The following is a 1,179-nucleotide window of genomic DNA, read 5'->3' on the forward strand; positions in this document are numbered from 1 at the left end:
TCGGGAGGTGCGGCTCGGCGGCGGCGGTGGTGGTGGTTTGGGGCGGCGGGGCGGCGGCTTATAAAGAGGGGGGAGGGGGGCTGGAGGAGGGGGCAAGGCGCGGCGGCGATGACGAGTCCCGGCCGGACTCCTCGTCCGAGTCAGCAGCGGCGGCGTGGGGAGTTGGGCTGGCCCGGCTGGGTGTCAGCCCAGTTGGTGCCCGAAGTTTTTTTTAAAATAATTTCGCCGACCGAAAATCCTAGAAAATAAAATAAAAACCTAAAAATGCCAAAACAAAATTTCACCGTCTAAATAAAATATTTAGAACGAGATGAACATTTTCTTGGCCTTAAAAATGAAATTTTAAAAACGCGCAATTTTTCTAATGCCAATAAAATCCAAATAAACTCAAATAAAAACAAACAAATGTTCTAACATTTTTCCTCCAATATTTCAATGGTTTTGGAGAAATCATATTATCTCCTCTCAAGTATTTTTATAAGAAATATTTTTCGAAGAGAAAAATAATTAAAATCAAAATCCTCGTTTCACAATTTGCTAGGAAACAAATATGAAAACTGGGAAATCCCCAACTCTCTCCGAGGGTCCTTGAGTTGCTTAGGATTTCGAGGATTGCAGAGCAGAAATGCAATAAAATATGATATGCATGGATGACCTATGTATAACATTCCAAATTGAAAATTCGGGATGTTACAAACCTACCCCCCTTAAGATGAATCTCGCCCTCGAGATTCGGGTTGATCAGAAAATAGGTGTGGGTGGTCCTTGCGAAGATCATCCTCTCGTTCCCAGGTGGCTTCATCCTCGGTATGGTGGCTCCACTGAACTTTGCAAAACTTGATAACCTTGCTGCGAGTGACTCGGCTGGCAAACTCAAGAGTCTTTACTGGCTTCTCCTCATAAGTCAAATCACTGTCCAGCTGAATTGCCTCCAGGGGTACTGTATCTCTTAACTGTATATCGGCCATCTCAGCATGATACTTTTTCAGCTGCGAGACGTGGAACACATCATGAACTCCTGACAATCCTTCAGGTAATTCCAGCTTGTAGGCAACTTCTCCCATCCATTCCAAAACACGATACAGTCCTACAAATCTCGGGGCTAATTTTCCCTTAACTCCAAATTGTTTAACTCCTGGCAAAGGTGATACTCGCAGATATACTCTATCTCCAATTTCA

This window comes from Triticum dicoccoides, chromosome 4B (genome assembly GCF_002162155.2).
Source record: "Triticum dicoccoides isolate Atlit2015 ecotype Zavitan chromosome 4B, WEW_v2.0, whole genome shotgun sequence".
NCBI lineage: Eukaryota > Viridiplantae > Streptophyta > Magnoliopsida > Poales > Poaceae > Triticum > Triticum dicoccoides.